A 21,753-nucleotide genomic window follows, 5' to 3' on the forward strand; every position below is an offset into this window, starting at 1 on the left:
TTCCTTTCTAATTCGCAAGTGGCTGAAACCAGAGATCTGTATATAATGACGAAATGCTCATGTCTCCGCCCTAACAATGCGAGTCGTTGTCCCAAAGGCGGGAATTTAGGCGACAAGCTTAGGTCTGCATATTACAGTATGCCCATAGAAACGCATTGGGCTTATTCGGGAAATATTTTCGCAAGAGTGAGCCCTCTCGCTTTGCCTCTTCCTCTCTGCTGAAACTAGCGAGCAAAACAGCGCCCCTCTGTCTTACTATATGTAGCCTATGTATCTGATGCTGTCTGGACAGAAAAAGTATTACATGCCATACTCCTGTCCAGACAGCATCAGATACATGGTCTACACATACGGAGACAGAGGGGCGCCGTTTCACTCGCACGGATGCTTTATATGAGATTGCCGCATCTTTCTCTCGGCGCGCGTCTCGATCAAATAAATTATCAATATTTCGCTATTTTATTTGGATGGGCAAAGGGGTATGGTAAGGCGGTCCAGTTCGCCTAGGGCCCGCCCATAACGCTGGCCCTGGACTATTATAATAATAATAATAATAATATGCCATTTAGCAGACGCTTTTATCCAAAGCGACTTACAGTCATGCGTGCATACATTTTTTTTTTTGTGTACTATTCTCAATTGAATCTTGTCTTTACTAATATGTAAAATTAGTTTTGATTTAGAATGGCCCATTATCAAATAGGCAGGAACAGGGGCAGGGTATGCACTTGAATAGCGAATGGCGTTCCTGCCGGTTGTTTTTTTTCTCAGTCATGCTGGGTAGGCTACTCCAGTTATTTCACTCCACACATCAAGCACTGTTTGAGGAGCATGCAGCCTCTCGCTGCGCAACAGTTGATATTTCGCACAAACGCTGTATGCCATGGGCTCTCCAACCCTATTCCTGCAGCTACCCAGTTTGGTGGTAATACGGTCAACACAACAGCCCTAGTGTTAACCTGATTAATGACCTTACTCACGTCTGCCTCGTCAGGTTGCTGGTTCATATCTGGCTCAAAGGACCAATAAGGCCTTTTCCACACAAAAGCATATCAGAGGACTGACCCAACCCTCTATTCCGCCATCTTCTTTCTCTGTCTATCTCTCTTTCTGGCTCTGTCTCTCTCTCTCGCTCTCTCTCTACTACACAGGAGCTGGAGTTCCATTCCCTGCCCGAGGCTCTGTCCTTTGTGTCTTTGGTGGATGGCTACTACCGGCTAATAGCAGACGCCCACCACTACCTGTGTAAAGAGACGGCGCCCCCTAAGCTGCTGGAGGCCATTCAGAGCTACTGCCATGGCCCGGTCTTGTACGTCAAGTATATGTGCGCAAACGCACACACTCGCACACGACCATGACTGACCCCATCTGTCCTCTCCCTCTCTGTCCTCAGGATGGAGTTTGCCATCAGTAAGCTGCGACGGTCTGGGAATCATAAGGGTCTGTACATCCTCCGCAGCAGCCCTAAGGACTACAACAAATACTTCCTGACCTTTGTAGTGGAGGTGAGTAAAATGCATGATACTGGTGCTGTGTGACCTGATGGATTGTGTGTCCCCAGAGTCCCTGACCCACTGGTCTAACTTTTTAATTTTAATTGAATTAAAACTAGAACTATATTTTATCCATGTTTATCTTGTATCCATGTTTAGTCCAGGTCAGACTTATGGGTAGCCTTTCTCCTCGTGTACATATGTAACCTTACCGTCAAAAGTCTGTCTCTGTATGTACAGTTGAAGTCGGAAGTTCACATACACCTTAGCCAAATATATTTAAACTCAGTTTTTCACAATTCCTGACATTTAATCCTAGTAAAAATTCCCTGTCTTAGGTCAGTTAGGATCACCACTTTATTTTAAGAATGTGAAATGTCAGAATAATAGTAGAGAGAATGATTTATTTCAGCTTTTATTTCTTTCATCACATTCACAGTGGGTCAGAAGTTTACATACACTCAATTAGTATTTGGTAGCATTGCCTTTCAATTGTTTAACTTGGGTTAAACGTTTTGGGTAGCCTTCCACAAACTTCCCACAATAAGTTGGGTGAATTTTGGCCCATTCCTCCTGACAGAGCTGGTGTAACTGAGTCAGGTATGTAGGCCTCCTTGCTCGCACATGCTTTTTCAGTTCTGCCCACACATTTTCTATAGGATTGAGGTCAGGGCTTTGTGATGGCCACTCCAATACCTTTACTTTGTTGTCCTTAAGCCATTTTGGCACAACTTTGGAAGTATGCTTGGGGTCATTGTCCATTTGGAAGACCCATTTGCGACCAAGCTTTAACTTCCTGACTGATGTCTTGAGATGCTGCTTCAATATATCCACATAATTTTCCTTCCTCATGATGTCTGTTTTGTGAAGTGCACCAGTCCCTCCTGCAGCAAAGCACCCCCACAGCATGATGCTGCCACCCCCGTACTTCACGGTTGGGATGGTGTTCTTCGGCTTGCAAGCAACTCCCTTTTTCCTCCAAACATAACGATGGTCGTTATGGCCAAACAGTTATATTTTTGTTTCATCAGACCAGAAGACATTTCTCCAAAAAGTACGATCTTTGTCCCCATGTGCAGTTGCAAACCGTAGTCTGGCTTTTTTATGGCGGTTTCCTTGCTGAGCGGCCTTTCAGGTTATGTCGATATAGGACTCGTTTTACTGTGGATATAGATACTTTTGTACCTGTTTCCTCCAGCATCTTCACAAGGTCCATTGCTGTTGTTCTGGGATTGATTTGCACTTTTCGCACCAAAGTACGTTCATCTCTAGGAGACAGAACGCGTCTCCTTCCTGAGCGGTATGATGGCTGCGTGGTCCCAGGGTGTTTATACTTGCGTACTATTGTTTGTACAGATGAACATGGTACCTTCAGGCGTTTGGAAATTGCTCCCAAGGATGAACCAGACTTGTGGAGGTCTACAATTTCTTTTCTGAGGTCTTGGCTGATTTCTTTAGATTTTCCCATGATGTCAAGCAAAGAGGCACTGAGTTTGAAGGTAGGCCTTGAAATACATCCACAGGTACACCTCCAATTTACTCAAATTATGTCAATTCAGAAGCTTCTAAAGCCATGACATCATTTTCTGGAGTTTTCCAAGCTGTTTAAAGGCACCATCAACTTAGTGTATGTGAACTTTTGACCCACTGGAATTGTGATACAGTGAATTATAAGTAAAATAATCTGTCTGTAAACAATTGTTGAAAAAATTACTTTTGTCATGCACAAAGTAGATGTCCTAACCGACTTGCCAAAACTATAGTTTGTTTAGTTTTAATGACTCTAACCTAAGTGTATGTAAACTTCTGACTTCAACTGTATCTCTCTCTAAACTGTTCCCCGTCTCTTCTCTGAAGCAGTGTGACAGCCTGGTGGAGTATAAGCACTGCCAGATAGTGAAGACGGACCAGGGAGAGTACATTCTCTCTGGGGCTAAGAAGAGCTTCAGCTCTCTGAGGGAGCTGCTCCACTGCTACCAGAAGGAGGTGCTGTGCTCTGATGGACACATCTTCAAGCTCACCAAGTGTTGCCCGCTAAAGGTGAGAGGTCAGGGGATAAGGGGCAACAAGGGGTCATAGCTGTGTTTATAATAACATAAACTGGCCTACTTGATTTCATTGGCCAATGTTAGCAATTTGGGCTAACGTTTGGACTGGCTCTCTAGCCTCACTCAAAACTGCACTATCCTTCAAAAGGAGACGTGACACAAGTCTTGTAGTTCTTGCACTAGTTCAGTGATTCTCAAACTGGAGAACGTTTTGGGGGGAGTGTGAAACTGAATGGGGAAAAATACATTTAAATAATTATTTTAATAGACTACATACAGTGCATTCGGAAATTATTCCTACCCCTTCCCTTTTTCCAAAAAAATGTCCCACATTTTGTTATGTTACAACCTTATTCTAAAATGGATTAAATTAATTGTTTTCCTCATCAATCTACACATTATAATTTGACCTCTGAGAAATTAAGCTAGTTGATTGCATCCAAATTGGCCATTTAAATGTATATGCTTGATATAATATTCAATAAATATAGTACCTAACAACCGATTTGGGCCAAACTTTTTTCTAACAAGGAGTTAGATATGAGGATCCAAAGGAATGGTCGAAAGCTACCCACGGACCCCCCACACCTCACACAAATTCCACCCCAACAACAAGCATATACAGTGCATTCGGAAAGTATTCAGACCCCTTGACTTAAAAAAATATATATATACATTACAGCCTTGTTCTAAAATTGATTAAATAAATACATTCTCATCGATCTACACACAATACCTCATAATGACAAAGCGAAAACAGGTTTTTAGACATTTTTGCACATTTATAAAAAAAATAAAAAAAATACCTTATTTACATAAGTATTCAGACTCTCTGCTATGAGACTCAAAATTAAGATCAGGTGCATCCTGTTTCCTCTGTGGAGATGGGAGAACCTTCCAGAAGGACAACAATCTCTGCAGCACTCCACCGATCAGGCCTTTATGGTAGAGTGACCAGACAGAAGCCACTCCTCAGTAAAAGGCACTTGACAGCCCGCTTGGAGTTTGCCAAAAGGCATCTAAAGGACTCTCAAACCATGAGAAACAAGATTCTCTCATCTGATGAAACCAAGATTGAACTCTTTGGCCTGAATGTCAAGTGTCACGTCTGGAGGAAACCTGGCACCATCCCTACGGTTAAGCATGGTGGTGGCAGCATCATGCTGTGGGGATGTTTTTCAGCGGAGGGACTGGGAGACTAGTCAGGATCGAGGGAAAGATGAACGGAGCAAAGTAAAGAGAGATCCATGATGAAAACCTGCTCCAGAGCGCTCAGGACCTCAGACTGGGGAGAAGGTTCACCTTCCAACAGGACAACGACCCTAAGCACACAGCCAAGACAACGCAGGAGTGGCGTCGGGACAAGTCTCTGAATATCCTTGAGTGGCCCAGCCAGAGCCCGGACTTGAACCCTATCGAACATCTCTGGAAAGACCTGAAAATAGCTGTGCAGCGACGCTCCCCATCCAACCTGACAGAGCTTGAGAGGATCTGCAGAGAAGATTGGGAGAAACTCCCCAAATACAGGTGTGCCAAGCTTGTAGCGCCATACCCAAAAAGACTCAAGTCTGTAATCACTGCCAAAGGTGCTTCAACAAAGTACTGAGTAAAGTGTCTGAATACTTATGTAAATGTGATATTTCGTTTTTTTTATTTTTAGTAGATTAGCAACAATGTATATAAACCTGTTTTTGCTTTGTCATTATGGGGTATTGTGTGTAGATTGATGAGGGGGGGAAAACAATTTAATCCATTGTAGAATAAGGCTGTAACGTAACAAAATGTGGAAAAAGTCAAGGGGTCTGAATACATTCTGAATGCACTGTATACCATTTTAGATTTTATAATTCAAAAGGCACTCGCACATCTGAGCTCTTTTTTGCAAGTTGAGGAAGATCAGTAAAAAGACAAGCATACCATAACAAAATGTATGTAGCCCACTAGCTGCATTCTACCCTACATTCACTGGTTCACTGATAACTTAAGGAGTTACCGGGGAGACAAAGACACTCTTTATATACTCCTAACTCTACATCTTCTCTGTCCCCTCTTCCTGCAGACAAGTCTAACCTGTTGGTGTGCAGGAGTAACCAGGGCGCTGAGGTACCTCTCTACCCCTTCCCTCCACAGACACATTAGCCAGATGGTGTTCCACAAGATACGCAAGGAGGACCTTGTTATCGTAAGATACCTCTCTCAATCACTCTTTTTCTACCTATCTCTATTCCTCCTCATGCATTACTAAAATGAATAGCTCTGGTCAATTAGGTTGCGAGCAGAGGCCACTGGGTTCTGTACACACACACACACACACACACACACACACACACACACACACACACACACACACACACACACACACACACACACACAAAAGAAGACTTCTATCTGAAGAGGTGTTGGGTAGTAACAGACTTGCCACTTAAGCACCAGGGAATGTATTGTGTTCGCTGTGTGTTACAGAAAGATAGTCTGGGTCAGGGAACGTTGTGTTGGGTAGTAACAGACTTGTAACTTAAGCACCAGGGAATGTATTGTGTTCCCTGTGTGTTACAGAAAGATAGTCTGGGTCAGGGATCTTCTGTGGCGTGAGGAAGGAGCTCGGGGACTACGGAGAGATTCACCAGATGGACGTCATCGTCAAGATCCTGGACAAGGCCCATCGCAACTACTCAGAGGTTAGTTAAGAAAATTACACTCCCATCAGTAAGAGATTAATCCTAACTTAGTCTTTGATTGAGATCAATGCATTAATAAGTGAAAATTCCATTTAAATCCAAGTTAGGATTTGACCCTAAGAGACCTGTAGTGTTCAGGAGCTAGTCTTGATTTGACTTGAATACAACTCAGAGTTCAAATCTGCATCCATTCTTAAAAGGTACAAGAAAATGTCGTTTTGCCAGTGGTATTTGTTAATTTCCTATAATTTGCATTTTCAAATGTGTCTCTGACCTCTCTTTCGCCAGTCTTTCTTTGAAGCCGCCAGTATGATGAGCCAGCTGTCCCATAAGCACCTGCTCCTCAACTATGGCGTGTGTGTCTGTGGGGAGGAACGTAAGTGACATCCCACAATTCAGTTATACTGTATCTCCCGCCCTTTCCTCTGATAGCCTACCTTTCCCTGTCACGGACGTTGAAGGACGGGTCAGACCAAGGCGCAGCGTGAAATGCATCCATGTTTATTAAACCGAATAAACATACAAAACAACAACAGGCAACGAAACGTGACGTCGGAAGGCTATACACACACAAGCCAAACTCACAGAGCACAAAACAAGATCCCACAAAACAGGCAGGAAAACTGGCTGCCTAAGTATGATCCCCAATCAGAGACAACGAGCGACAGCTGCCTCTGATTGGGAACCACACCCGGCCAAACATAGAAATACAAACATAGAATCAACACACACATGATATTCACACCCTGACCAAACTAACTAGAGTTCTATAGGTCAGGGCATGACACTCCCTCCCAACCATAGCCCCTGAACTCTCCCTACCTCCCTGCCCTCTCTACAACACTGTTGTCCTCTCTCTGTCTGTTTCCCCAGTCAGTGTCGTCCGTCTGAGGATCAGTGAAGGTGTCTATGGTGATGGAATAGGGGTGAATTTCTACTGGAGTCGTGCTGGGACTGGATGAAACACAACAGGGCCATGTTCATTAGGGCATGTAACGGAACACGAAAATTAGTTTCTTATTGGACAAGTCCAGGTAGTCCCTCCCTGTTGGTCAGTTTTCTTCCATTTGGTGCCTAATGAACACCACCCTGGCCACATGGCTCGTGCTCTCTGTGGGTTAGCATCAGGGCCAGCATTGGTCACCACACTGTCTGTCTGGACTAAAAGGCTTAAAGTAGCTGTGATTGCTGTGACCTGTGACTACTGAACGGACTGATGCACTGGGTTAATCCTATTATGTTACGTAATGACTGGAACAGCCAGCTAGTACATGAAGTGCTGGCTCAGCATATTATTATTATTTTTTCAAAACAATTTTAGTCATTTAGCAGACGCTCTTATCCAGAGCGACTTACAGTTAGTGAGTGCATACATTATTTTAATTTTTTTCCAACCCTGGCGTTGCAAGCGCCATGCTCTACCAACTGAGCTACACAGGGCATATGAAGCAGGCCTTGCTCTATACACTGAGTGTACAAAACATTAGGAATACCTACCTAATGTTATTTTTATTATTACATTGTTATTCATTACTGCATTGTTGGGTTTAGAGGTTGCAAGAACGGCATTTCACTGTACTTGTGCACGTGACATTAAAAATTAAAACCTTAGGATAGAAGGGAAGGCCTTCTCCACATTCTGTGGCATAAGAAACTCTTCCACATATACAAGGTATACAAGAAGTGTCTGTAGGATACTATAAACTGAGTGTACAAAACATTAAGAACATCTGCTCTTTCCATGACATAGACCGACCAGGTGAATCGAGGTGAAAACTATGATCCCTTATTGATGTCACTTGTTAACTCTACTTCAATCAGTGTAGATGAAGGGGAGGAGACAGGTTAAAGAATGATTTTTAAGCCTTAAGACAATTGAGAAATTGAATGTTTATGTATGCAATTCAGAGGGTGAATGGGCAAGACCAAAGATTTAAGTGTCTTTGAATAGGGTATGGTATTCGGTGCCAGGTGCACCGGTTTGAGCTAAGAAGTTTAACGCTGCTGGGTTTTTCACGCTCAACAGTTTCCCGTGTGTATCAAGAATGGTCCACCATCCAAAGGACATCCAGCCAACTTGACACAACTGCGGGAAGCATTGCAGTCAACATGGGCCAGCATCCCTGTGGAACGCTTTCGACACCTTGTAGAGTCCATTCCCCCGACGAATGGAGGCAGTTCTGAGGGCAAAAGGGGGGGTGCAACTCAATATTAGGAAGGTGTCCTTAATGTTTTGTACACTCTGTGTATTTCACTCACTATGCTTAGTCATGCCTGGTTTTAAAGATGTCTGTGATCCAACACTCGGATGGATCAATTAAGATTGAGTTGATACAGTATTAATAAGAATATTCATGGAGATTGAGATGGAGATTGGATGCTTTTACCCACCAGTCCTTATTAACCATAGAAACTTGGAAATGGCTTGCCCTCATCATGGCAGTATGGAGTTCTATGGCAGTTTTAAGTCCCCTTTTCTACCATTTTACCAAGTCTTGGCATGTATCACTGTATTGTACTACAGTAGTACAGCTGTGATTAATGAATTATAATCCTTTGCTTTTCAGACATGATGGTGCAGGAGTATGTCAAGTTTGGGTCCCTGGATACATACCTGAAGAAGAACAAGAGCTATGTGAACATCACCTGGAAGCTAACGGTGGCCAAGCAGCTAGCCTGGGCGATGCATTACCTAGTAAGACCAATCAGTCAGTTATACAATAAAACAATTAAACAGTTTCATTGCCACATACACCACATAAGTGCAAACAATGACCCTAATCTGATAATCTAATCTATCGTAATCTGATAGAAGGATCTCCAGGGTTCACACACAAAAAATGTATGCAATCACTGAACTGTAAATCGCTTCGGATAAAAGCGTCTGCTATGTGACCTGGGTGGTCTAACAGTCAGTACCTCTGCCTACAACACACATAGCAATGTTGACATGGGTTCGAATCTGACCCACTGTCTACTGCAAAGCTTGATGATTAGTTTATTATTTGAATCAGCGGTGTAGCGCTAGGGCAAAAACCAAAACATGCACCCCTTGGGGTCCCGAGGACCGAGTTTAGGAAACCCTGGTGAAGTGATGCCCTCTCCTATCTTTCCCACTTTCTCTCTCCTCTCTGTCCAATAAAACATAGAAAATACAACTGCGTCTGCTACGTGGTATATAAAGTACCCTAATGGTATTACTTCTGTTTGTAATCTGCCACAAATCTGTCTGTCATATTCTGTATGTAACAGGAGGATAAGAACCTGGTCCATGGAAACGTGTGTGCGAAGAACGTGCTGTTGAGCCGAGAGGAGGACAAGAAGACTGGGAACCCTCCCTTCATCAAACTGAGTGACCCTGGAATCAGCATCACTGTCCTGCCCAAAGATGGTGAGCACCAGCCCTTGTATCAGTTATTACAAAGAGATACTAAGAAATTATACTTCACTGAACTCTTGCGTGTTGTTTACAGGACTATGTGCAGATCATTTGGCTTGGTTACACAGCTCCACATGGCGCAGGGCATTTAGAACCAAACAGGTCTTCCTCAGGCAGTGTTGATGCAATGTATTCACTACATGTAAAATATTTCAAAGGAAACAAATACTACATTATTAGATGACACTCCTCCCGTCTCCACCCCTCCTCTCTCCTCCACCAAGAGGAGATACTAGGAAATACGTCAAAAAATGTTAACCATGCAGAAAGCATGTAGTAATTTTTATAATGCCTGCTATTTTTGTGGCTATTGCACAGTGGCAATGATATTTTTTTTTTAAACGACATTCATTGAACATATACAGTAATCTCTCCAATGCATTCTCACCCCACTACTCTCTCCCTCTCAACTCTCACCTGAAGTGTGGTAGGGTAGTAAAGCGGACTACTTTATAGTCCATTGTCACAGGGAAACGCATCTTCCTCCTCCTCTTCTTCTTCTTTATGACCTCCAGTCTTGGTGGAGCGTATCCCCTGGGTGCCTCCAGAGTGTATAGAGGTGCCCAGCCACCTGACTCTGGCTACAGATAAGTGGGCCTTCGGCACCACCCTTTGGGAGATCTGTAGTGGAGGAGACAAACCACTCAGCACGCTGGACTGCTCCAAGGTAAAGACTGGGGGAGGTGTTGTTGTTGTGCAATTCATATTAATCACAGCAATAATAGTTCATTTAGTTTGAAAGCCATGTTCGAGCCAGAAACGCCCATAGGGCAGGAGCCTATCTCCTGTTTCTGTAGCATTGTTTGTATAGCACACTGTAAATTACACCGAAATATCAAGGTAGTTCACAAGCAGGTAATCAAATAAAAGGCAGGAAATGAAAAGCTTTCGAGCTCTGTAAGGTTTTGTTCCTCTGTTGTGGTGTGTTATGTTTTGAGGGCCATAGTTTGTAGTCTCCTCTTGGTAGGACAATTAAAATTTGTTTCAAGAATAAATCTGTATTATTGAAACCAACGTGTTTTGGGATATATGCCTTCAAGGTATTTTTCTTGCTTGAAAAAATACCTGTTCCATGAGGTCAAGAAGAAGGGATATAGTGGATACTATTTAATGCCAATGTTTCAGTGAAGAAACATCAACATTGTGTACTAGCTCTGATCTTTATAATTTCTCTCTGTAGAAACGCCTGTTCTATGAGGACCGCCACCAGCTGCCTGCTCCGAAGTGGACAGAGCTGGCCAACCTCATCAACGGCTGTATGGACTATGAACCCTCCAACTGACCTTCCTTCAGAGCTGTCATCAGAGACCTCAACAGCCTCTTCACTCCTGGTCAGTAGCTCTCATCTCTTTCTACTGCTCTGCAGACAGAAAAATATGTAATTCTAGTCATTTTACTAAGACCTGATGTTGTTCCAATGGCTCAGTGTGTTGAACCATAGTGCTGGCAACATTAGGGTTGTGGGTTCAATTCTCGCATGGACTACATATACAGAATATAGGCTAAGGGTCATTTTGGATAAGTGTCTGCTAGATTAGCATATTATTATTTAGTTGATTTACAGAAGGTCTTGGTATTGATTGTGTTCTCTCCTGTCTCCTGTCCCAGACTATGAGTTGCTGGTGGAGAGTGACATGGTGCCCAACAGGACCAGAGGGTTTGGGTTCCCAGGGGCTTTTGAAAACCAGGAGCCTGCTCAGTTTGAAGAGAGACATCTCATCTTCCTCAAGCAGCTGGGGAAGGTTAAACACGCGCGCAACCACACACACACACATACTCTCTCTCTCTCTCTTCCCTTCCCTTCTCTCTTTACTCCTATTTTATGCACCGTCTCTGGTTGTAATTTTTCCCCTCGTTTGCGCCGTTACATTTCATTTTACATTTTAGTCATTTAGCAGACGCTCTTATCCAGAGCGACTTACAGTTAGTGAGTGCATACATTATTTTATTTATTTTTCATACTGGCCCCCCGTGGGAATCGAACCCACAACCCTGGCGTTGCAAACGCCATGCTCTACCAACTGCGCTACATCCCTGCCAGCCATTCCCTGCCCTACCCTGGACGACACTGGGCCAATTGTGCGCCGCCCCATGGGTCTCCCGGTCGCGGCCGGCTACGACAGAGCCTGGATTTTCTCTCTCCATTCTCGCTAAATTCATTTATCAATCACTCACAAATCTCTTGTAGACAGACTACGTAAACATAAATGGTACCCTAGAGCTATCATGATGCTTTGGACAAATCACGATTTCGCAGGTGTTAGCATCTTTAGAATTTCGGAAGGGGAGGGGACATTTGGCCCAGACTTGCCCATAACTTGCAAAGCGAGAGGGTGGAGCTTCTTCGTTCCGGTTCCCGATCCTTCTCTTAACCCATATGGACCCAGAACATCTAACCAATTACATAAAGTATCTGACCAATTACACAAGACTTAAATTCTGGGTTAACCGAGATTAATCATTCACACTCTCTCTCTCTTCCTCACCCCTCTTTCTGTCTCTCAGGGTAACTTTGGCAGTGTGGAGATGTGTAGGTATGACCCTCTGCAGGACAACACAGGGGAGGTGGTGGCAGTCAAGAAGCTGCAGCACAGCACAGCAGAACACCTCAGAGACTTTGAACGGGAGATAGAGATCCTCAAATCCCTCCAGCATGACAACATCGTCAAGTACAACGGAGTGAGCTACAGCGCTGGTGAGATCAATATATGTCTTTCTGCTGTTGAGCAAAGTGTGATGACCACAATCTTCTCTCGGTCATCTCTTATATGAACTCTTTTTTTGTTCCTTGAATATTCAACTGTTGAAATGAATCATGCTACTATGTCCCAGCTTTGTACAGTAAATGACCATCATAACAAGAACTGTAAATTACTGCAAGCTAAAGTGTTGTAGTGCTATGCATCTGACTGCTGTGCTGTTTATTCAATGCTAACCCTATCCTAGGTCGGAGGAACCTGCATCTGATCATGGAGTACTTCCCCCACGGCAGTCTGAGAGACTACCTCATCAAGAACAAGGATCGCGTCGACTACAAGAAGCTCCTGCATTACGCCTCACAGATCTGCAAGGTAGAGGACTGTTACAGCACAGTACATTGTAATACTGTGAAAATACTTGAGAAAGATGTCATCACTGCTGCTGATGATTGACCCTTTTTCAAGTCCTGTCCTCCCAATTTACTGTTGCTATGTCCAACAAACTCATGCAGCAGAGAGCAATTTTCCATTGAAACCAATGGAGCAGAACCGTCAAAATGATGTTAAACTGTGTTTTTACTACTTGATTAAATTGAATGCAGACAACCCCTTGCTAATCAGGAGACTGGTGTTTGTTACTGTGGACTGTCAGGAACTTCACAGGAACTCACTGCAGGGCATGGACTACCTGGCGACCAAGCGCTACATCCACAGAGACCTGGCCACCCGTAACATCCTGGTAGAGAGTGAGCTGAGGGTGAAGATAGGAGACTTTGGGCTCACCAAGGTCCTGCCTCAGGACAAGGAGTACTACACCGTCAGAGAGCCAGGAGAGAGCCCCATCTTCTGGTGAGAAATAATGCCGCAACTTCTTTAGCAGGCAGTGGGAGAATCGTGGGTACTACAGTAATCGATTGTTACTGTTATTAATAAAGTTACAGCCACAAATGAGCTCACTACTTGGCAATGACCAAAATGACAATCCTACATTTTGAAAAAATATTTACTGTTTAATAATGTTGTATAAGCTATTTTAACTAATGATTGACTGTATATTTTACTTATAAACTCTTTATAACCCCCTTTAAAGGGTATTTTTTTATGAATGCTGTGTGTATGTTTATTGATATTTGTAAGCTCATTTTGCTTCGTTGTGTTGAAGGTATGCCCCTGAGTCGCTGACTGAGGGCAAGTTTTCAGTGGGCTCCGACGTGTGGAGCTTTGGAATGGTCCTATACGAGCTGTTCACCCACAGTGACAAGAACTGCAGTCCTCCAGCCGTACGTCTCTCTCCTTTACTCTATTCTTCATCTTCTTCTACCTCACACTATCATTCTTCATCTTTATTACTTTTCTCCCTCAACTGTCTCCATCAACCTTTCTCTCTTTGATACTGCTTACTTGTTCAAAAGTGGAAAGAGCTTGATTAAGACTTGTTCGTAGTCGTAATTATGTCTATTAAAGACTCTTTCTTGTCCCATGTGGTCTCTGTATATGGTTAATAGAAAATTACGCTGATGCACTTCTCTTTGCAAATTTGATTAGTTAGCATCCTTAAACTGAATTTGATGCTGTAATTAACCCAGCTCTTACCCGCCCCCCCCCCCCCCCCCCTCCTCCTCTCCAGGTGTTCATGGATAAGATGGGCAGTGACAAGCAGGGCCAGATGATAGTGTATCACCTCACTGATCTCCTGAAGAGAGGTTACAGACTCCCTGCTCCCCAGGGCTGTCCTGAGGAAGTGAGGCTGACTGTCTGTTTGTCTCTCTGTGTCTGTCTGTTTCTGTATCTTGTGAAGATCTGATTGCCATCTAAACTTGAGCCTCCCTCAATACCGTAAGGCAGTCTAAACAGAGAGCTCTGTAAATGTATTACGTATGTTATGTTGTAAGTGTTTTTTGTTGTTTTTGATAAGTAATTGAGTTGTTGATTGGATATATCTGGTTGTTTTCACCCACGGAGTTGCAGGACTGATTGCAGGATGACTTGTCTGGTTTGTCTAGCTAGCTTGCTATCTGGCTAATATTTGCATTTAAAATATGTATCTCAGCACTCGCTGCTTCTTGATCAATGGATACCTGACTGCATTATGGAAATGGAAGAGAGCTCGTAGTGAGGATGACTGCTGGACTGGACTGATGTGTGGCATCACCCAAGTGGGTGTTACACGTTAGTTGTGGTGGAATACGAAGTCCAGGCTACAGACAGGCTGAGCTGTGGACGACATCAGGGCCATCACCACCAGGCATCACAGGCTACAGAGAGGCTGAGGTTAACATCAGAGCCGGCAAGCCAATTGCATAATTTTATTGCTATGACATCAACTGCATCACCATCATCAAACCATAATCTAACTCCGATCTGCTGAGGGAGTCCTGCTCTATGGCTATGACAATGTCATCCTGTCCTTTGTTTTGTTATACTGTATGTGTAACCCAAGTCTGTCTAGTAGGCTAGGTCTACTGTGTAGCTTGTACCTACTATGTTATGTTTTTGAACCATTTATTTAAGAGGACCTCAATGGAAATACGTTTTTTTTGTGTCATCCTCAAATATTTTAAATGCATTATCCACTTGTGTGGTTGTATTGTGTTTAAAATGGTCAAATATATCTATTTACCCCTCAGATCCACAACATGATGACAGAGTGCTGGAACGGTGACCCAGGCCTGCGGCCCACCTTCAAGAAGTTAGCCCAGAGTGTGGACACGTTCCAAGACAGTAAAGAGGGCTGAGGAACCCTCTCTGGAGGTCTCTGCTGGAGGGGACCTTGCCCAGCCCACACGATCACCTTGTTTCATTTTCCGTTATACAACGTTTTGCTACTGTGTGCCCTAATGAATACAACCCTGACGACGCCTTAACTCTCAAAGACTACGACAATGAAGTCACCTGAGCCAACGGTCTTCTGGAGCAGAGAGGAGAATCAAACGGGGAGGATTACCAATGGCTTTCTGTGAGAAATCACAAAAATACAATATTGAAGTCTGTCTTTGTGTGCAAACCTACCCCTTTTTTCACAGATTTGGGGAAGGGAAATGACTGCATGCTGTTACTTTGTTGTCATCTTTTCTCCATTCTGGGATGTTTTCACTGTGCTTATTATGACTAATTTCATGCTCTGGCCTCAGACTCCAGCACAGACAAAACACACTCAGCTGTTGTATATGTTTATGCTAATAGCAGCACAGAAACACATCAGGGAAAGCAATACAGAAGACGTACATTTAGTGAAGACGTTAAGTAAAGACTGTTCATCTGCCTCCCTCCTCAACTCAAGTGGATTATGTCAAACCACTTTTCTCTTTGTCACAGTAGTCCATATTATAATAATGTGGCATCATCTCACCTGCTGACCTCACTGGAATATGAATATGCACTTCTGCTGGATCAGTAGTATAAGAAAATGGACGAGAATATTTTATCTGTCAGTTTGTTTGTCTGTCTTCCTTTTATTTTACGTTGTTATGGCATCCGTGCTGACAGTCATAGATGATGCCACGTCAATGTTAAAACTTTGAAGGTTAAAGTGTTTTGAGTGAACATATTTGTTATTTTTCATTAAAAAATAGATATTATATGATCATGGAGAGGAAAGGGTTTTAACATGTATTTATTTAATTGTTTTATACAAGCCAGTATTTACCTGTGTTTGTGAGTTGAATGTAAATGTGCTGGTGTTGAATTTGAGTTATAATGCTTAGGCTAAATCGATTGTAAAATACCAGATATTTTATATCAAAGCAGTCATACAGTATTAAAGGGTACAGTGAGGGAAAAAAGTATTTGATCCCCTGCTGATTTTGTACATTTGCCCACTGACAAAGACATGATCAGTCTATAATTTTAATGGTAGTTTATTTGAACAGTGAGAGACAGAATAACAACAACAAAAATCCAGAAAAATGCATGTCAAAAATTTTATAAATGTATTTGCATTTTAATGAGGGGAATAAGTATTTGACCCCTCTGCAAAACATGACTTAGTACTTGGTGGCAAAACCCTTGTTGGCAATCAGAGGTCAGACATTTCTTGTAGTCGGCCACCAGGTTTGCACACATCTCAGGAGGGATTTTGTTCCACTCCTCTTTGCAGATCTTCTCCAAGTCATTAAGGTTTCGAGGCTGACGTTTGGCAACTCAAACCTTCAGCTCCCTCCACAGATTTTCTATGGGATTATGGTCTGGAGACTGGCTAGGCCACTCCAGGACCTTAATGTGCTTCTTCTTGAGCCACTCCTTTGTTGCCTTGGCCATGTGTTTTGGGTCATTGTCATGCTGGAATACCCATCCACGACCCATTTTCAATGCCCTGGCTGAGGGAAGGAGGTTCTCATCCAAGATTTGACAGTACATGGCCCTGTCCATTGTCCCTTTGATGCGGTGAAGTTGTCCTGTCCCCTTAGCAGAAAAACAGCCCCAAAGCATAATGTTTCCACCTCCATGTTTGACGGTGGGGATGGTGTTCTTGGGGTCATAGGCAGCATTCCTCCTCCTCCAAACACGGCGAGTTGAGTTGATGCCAAAGAGCTCGATTTCGGTCTCATCTGACCACAACACTTTCACCCAGTTCTCCTCTGAATCATTCAGATGTTCATTGGCAAACTTCAGACGGCCCTGTATATGTGCTTTCTTGGGCAGGGGGACCCTGCGGGGGCTGCAGGATTTCAGTCCTTCACGGCGTAGTGTGTTACCAATTGTTTTCTTGGTGACTATGGTCCCAGCTGCCTTGAGATCATTGACAAGATCCTCCCGTGTAGTTCTGGGCGGATTCCTCACCGTTCTCATGATCATTGCAACTCCACGAGGTGAGATCTTGCATGGAGCCCCAGGCCGAGGGAGACTGACAGTTATTTTGTGTTTCTTCCATTTGCGAATAATCGCACCGACTGTTGTCACCTTCTCACCAAGCTGCTTGGCGATGGTCTTGTAGCCCATTCCAGCCTTGTGTAGGTCTACAATCTTGTCCCTGACATCCTTGGAGAGCTCTTTGGTCTTGGCCATGGTGGAGAGTTTGGAATCTGATTTGATTGATTGCTTCTGTGGACAGGTGTCTTTTATACAGGTAACAAGCTGAGATTAGGAGCACTCCCTTTAAGAGTGTGCTCCTAATCTCAGCTCGTTACCTGTATAAAAGACACCTGGGAGCCAGAAATCTTTCTGATTGAGAGGGGGTCAAATACTTATTTCCCTCATTAAAATGCAAAAGCAATTTATAACATTTTTGACATGCGTTTTTCTGGATTTTTTGTTTTGTTATTCTGTCTCTCACTGTTCAAATAAACCTACCATTAAAATTATAGACTGATAATTTATTTGTCAGTGGGCAAACGTACAAAATCAGCAGGGGATCAAATACTTTTTTCCCCTCACTGTATGTATTTGAGTATTTTCAAATACACAGCCCAAAACATTTCTTTTATTTGAGTATTTGAATGGTTATTTGTAAAATAAAATAAAAAATTATACCAAATTGTATTTCAAAGTATTTTCGAAACTTTCCTGGAACACTATTTGAACCCCTTTTCAAATGTATTTTCACCAAACATATTTCAAATGCCCTCAAATACTTTGCTGTAAAGGTTGAGCAAAAAGGCAAATGTTTATATACAATTATTTAAATGGATGTTCCAAGTAAATGCTCAATCAATGAATTAGTCAAAGTGACTTTAAAGAGGCAATCACCCCCCACTAATGTTTTGGTAAACCACTGAGGGATGGGGCTGTTGAAATGTAACCATTCTCAAATTCATAGACTGAGCTATTGATGCAATGATCTTGCCACAAAGTTCACAAGCACAACACAGGATGTCCCACACAGGGAGCCACCACCACCAGCGAAGAAAAGTCGATTGGACAAGATGTTTGATTTTATGGAACAACCAAGCGTGGGGCTGCATGTAGTAACAAATAAATGGATGATTACCTCATCACCCCATATCTTCCACCAACTACTGATCCTCTGGAAGAAACACAGTCACACATACCCAACACTGAGCAGAGTTGCTGCTGAGTACCCTACATGTCCCAGCATCCTCCGCAGCTGTGGAGCAGCTTTTCAGCATTGGAGGGCGTATCTTCAGACCAGATTGCTGCTCAACGTCCAACAAGCTTTTAGAAACCCTGAAGTTTATTAAAATGTAACATGGCATCTTGTCCTCTTTTATGAGACACCAATGTAAAGTATGGGCTTCATATTGTGATTAATAAGTCAAATGAGTCCTACATATGATGTTTGTGATTTCAAACTAAACTTAAGTACATTCACAACTATTTTCAAATGCATACCAAATAATTCAAATATTTATTTGAAAATACTGTTTTTCAAATGCTTCCAATGATATGTATTTCAAGTAATAGTAAACACATGCAAAACTTTCCAAATAGTATTTACAAATACATTCCAATATTCAAGTACAGTGGGGAAAAAAAAGTATTTAGTCAGCCACCAATTGTGCATGTTCTCCCACTTAAAAAGATGAGAGAGGCCTGTAATTTTCATCATAGGTACACGTCAACTATGACAGACAAATTGAGGGAAAAAAATCCAGAAAATCACATTGTAGGATTTTTAATGAATTTATTTGCAAATTATGGTGGAAAATAAGTATTTGGTCACCTACAAACAAGCAAGATTTCTGGCTCTCACAGACCTGTAACTTCTTCTTTAAGAGGCTCCTCTGTCCTCCACTCGTTACCTGTATTAATGGCACCTGTTTGAACGTGTTATCAGTATAAAAGACACCTGTCCACAACCTCAAACAGTCACACTCCAAACTCCACTATGGCCATGACCAAAGAGCTGTCAAAGGACACCAGAAACAAAATTGTAGACCTGCACCAGGCTGGGAAGACTGAATCTGCAATAGGTAAGCAGCTTGGTTTGAAGAAATCAACTGTGGGAGCAATTATTAGGAAATGGAAGACATAGAAGACCACTGATAATCTCCCTCGATCTGGGGCTACACGCAAGATCTCACCCCGTGGGGTCAAAATGATCACAAGAACGGTGAGCAAAAATCCCAGAACCACACGGGGGGACCTAGTGAATGACCTGCAGAGAGCTGGGACCAAAGTAACAAAGCCTACCATCAGTAACACACTACGCCGCCAGGGACTCAAATCCTGCAGTGCCAGATGTGTCCAGGCCCTTCTGAAGTTTGCTAGAGTGCATTTGGATGATCCAGAAGAGGATTGGGAGAATGTCATATGGTCAGATGAAACCAAAATATAACTTTTTGGTAAAAACTCAACTCGTCGTGTTTGGAGGACAAAGAATGCTGAGTTGCATCCAAAGAACACCATACCTACTGTGAAACATGGGGGTGGAAACATCATGCTTTGGGGCTGTTTTTCTGCAAAGGGACCAGGACGACTGATCCGTGTAAAGGAAAGAATGAATGGGGCCATGTATCGTGAGATTTTGACTGAAAATCTCCTTCCATCAGCAAGGGCATTGAAGATGAAACGTGGCTGGGTCTTTCAGCATGACAATGATCCCAAACACACCGCCCGGGCAACGAAGGAGTGGCTTCGTAAGAAGCATTTCAAGGTCCTGGATTGGCCTAGCCAGTCTCCAGATCTCAACCCCATAGAAAATCTTTGGAGGGAGTTGAAAGTCCGTGTTGCCCAGCAACAGCCCCAAAACATCACTGCTCTAGAGGAGATCTGCATGGAGGAATGGGCCAAAATACCAGCAACAGTGTGTGAAAACCTTGTGAAGACTTACAGAAAACGTTTGACCTGTGTCATTGCCAACAAAGGGTATATAACAAAGTATTGAGAAACTTTTGTTATTGACCAAATACTTATTTTCCACCATAATTTGCTAATAAATTCATTAAAAATCCTACAATGTGATTTCCTGGATTTTTTTTTCTCATTTTGTCTGTCATAGTTGACGTGTACCTATGATGAAAATGACAGGCCTCTCTCATCTTTTTAAGTGGGAGAACTTGCACAATTGGTGGCTGACTAAATACTTTTTTTCCCCACTGTACTTTCAAATAAAGATTATCTAAATACTTGTTTTGAAATGTATTGAAAAGTAATTGCACACATGGGCGCACACACACCTCAGAGAAACTTGTATCTATTTAAGGCGTGACTGGTGACTTAAACCATTGTCAAATACTCCGGTGTAGTAGGCCTACAGTCAAGAATGGTCTCCCACTGATAAAACTGTGGTGATTTGTTGTGATTGCTTTGAGGCTAAATGGGGTTGGATCCTCATAAACCAGTGAGTCCCTGTTAAAACTAGCTGTGTGAAATCCCTCTCAGGTACACCTTGGTAATGGTGGTGATAGTAAGTGTAACTAATGTTCTGTGGAAGTATGGTAGTCATTGTCATAACCATTATTGTATCTGATTGATCCTCCTGTCCTCACGACTGACTAAACACTACTGGCTGCAGGTCAGGGCCACTAGCTAACTGTGTTACCGTTTCCTTGGTGAACCAGGAGAGTAGTGAAAAAAACTAGCAAAAGAAAGCTGATAATCCAAAATAAGAGGTTATTTTTCCTTATTACCTGACTGTTTCCATGGTGTCAGCTACAGTAAACATTGAGTAATGGCCAATAATAATGTGGTTTTACCCCAGGTAGAATGCAGACATGAAATCATGTATGTTTTATTAAAATAACTGAATAAATGCCAATATGTTCTTTCCATGCATTATTATATAGCTAGCACATTTTTTGCTTTTCCAGTAAGTGGATGAGACATTTCGACGTGGACAAGATGTGATATACAAAATATAATTTATATTGATATTCAATGAGTTTTACATTTACATACACTTAACATATGTTCACAGTATTTCAATGGGGTATTCTTGGTGGGTGTAAGGGCGGATGCATTTTTCATGTCATTCAAACAATTGTATTTCTCAGGGAAGTGCATAAGTGCTCTTGCTTCAGTAATGCAGTAATTCATTTAATGATTAAACAAAATTTGAGCAATAACAAATAATGAAAATGAATTGCAAACTATTTGCCTTTCACATAATACAGAAGTGTACAAAGCCATTTAAACAGCTAGCCCAGCGTTTCCCAAACTCGGTCCTCGGGACCCTAAGGGGTGCACGTTTTGTTTTTGCCCTAACACTACAAAGTTGATTTAAATTATCAAAGCTTGATGATTAGTTGATTATTTGAATTAGCTGTGTAGTGCTAGGGAAAAACTCAAACGTGCATCCCTTGGGGTCCCGAGGACCGAGTTTGGGAAACCCTGAGCTAGCCTGTGTTGAAATTTCTCCCATCAACAACCTAATGAAACACTGAAAAGAAAACGGCTACCTGTCACCCTCACTCCAATAACACATAGAGGAGGTGGTCAGATAAACCCAGGCTAGGGCAGCTCTACCTCACCACCATCCTGTTGCCCACTGCCCCAGTC

The 21,753-nt window shown here is 42.7% G+C and overlaps 1 pseudogene across 1 annotated transcript in view; it reads left to right on the forward strand.

Annotated features, from left to right (window-relative positions):
• LOC311128644 (tyrosine-protein kinase JAK2-like) overlaps nt 1-15,935 on the forward strand; it is a 48,122-nt pseudogene extending 32,187 nt beyond the window's left edge. The window contains exons 5-21 of the transcript XR_014615291.1: nt 1,152-1,309; nt 1,394-1,505; nt 3,351-3,533; nt 5,601-5,723; nt 6,098-6,219; nt 6,508-6,595; nt 8,787-8,914; nt 9,472-9,610; nt 10,174-10,325; nt 10,839-10,989; nt 11,267-11,400; nt 12,164-12,353; nt 12,605-12,729; nt 13,034-13,206; nt 13,520-13,637; nt 13,985-14,098; nt 14,985-15,935. The product of XR_014615291.1 is annotated as a tyrosine-protein kinase JAK2-like (transcript). The remainder of the gene's footprint in view (nt 1-1,151; nt 1,310-1,393; nt 1,506-3,350; nt 3,534-5,600; nt 5,724-6,097; nt 6,220-6,507; nt 6,596-8,786; nt 8,915-9,471; nt 9,611-10,173; nt 10,326-10,838; nt 10,990-11,266; nt 11,401-12,163; nt 12,354-12,604; nt 12,730-13,033; nt 13,207-13,519; nt 13,638-13,984; nt 14,099-14,984) is intronic.
• The last annotated feature ends 5,818 nt before the right edge of the window (nt 15,936-21,753 follow it).

Source organism: Coregonus lavaretus (assembly GCF_964263955.1).
Source record: "Coregonus lavaretus genome assembly, chromosome: 4".
NCBI lineage: Eukaryota > Metazoa > Chordata > Actinopteri > Salmoniformes > Salmonidae > Coregonus > Coregonus lavaretus.